The sequence below is a fragment of the Pteropus alecto genome, unplaced genomic scaffold (genome assembly GCF_000325575.1).
Source record: "Pteropus alecto unplaced genomic scaffold, ASM32557v1 scaffold63, whole genome shotgun sequence".
NCBI lineage: Eukaryota > Metazoa > Chordata > Mammalia > Chiroptera > Pteropodidae > Pteropus > Pteropus alecto.
The window spans coordinates 900,734-901,022 of record NW_006434897.1 but is presented as its reverse complement, the minus strand read 5'-3'; the positions used below and the strand labels follow the sequence as shown (position 1 = coordinate 901,022).

The window sequence follows — 289 nt, the reverse complement described above, 5'->3', positions numbered from 1 at the left end:
GGCCCGCAGAACGCGGCGGCCGCGCGGTCCCCTCCTCCCTGGAACCCCGGCCCCTGCCCGCTCACCTTGGCAGCCGCCGAACCACCGCTCGGGATTCCGACTGTGACAGCCTCTCTGGTCCAGCTCTGGGTTTCTCCGTTTTCGGCGTCACAATAATAAGGAAGTTTCCCCGCGAGCCTGCGGGCGGCGGAATGCGCCGGTAAATGACTTCCCGCCCAGCCAATGGGCGCCCTTCTGGGGCAGGCCGGCACCAATGGCGGCCGCGGCGGAGCTGGGGGCGGGGCGGCGG

General features: G+C 70.9%; 1 protein-coding gene across 7 annotated transcripts in view; it reads right to left on the bottom strand.

The window, feature by feature from the left end:
• HERC3 (HECT and RLD domain containing E3 ubiquitin protein ligase 3) overlaps positions 1-224 on the bottom strand; it is a 98,871-nt gene extending 98,647 nt beyond the window's left edge. For all 7 annotated transcript variants that reach the window (XM_006910723.2, XM_025046005.1, XM_015588453.2 and 4 more), the window contains exon 1: positions 66-224. The gene's annotated coding sequence lies outside the window, so the exon portion shown is untranslated. The remainder of the gene's footprint in view (positions 1-65) is intronic.
• Positions 225-289: the final 65 nt, after the last annotated feature.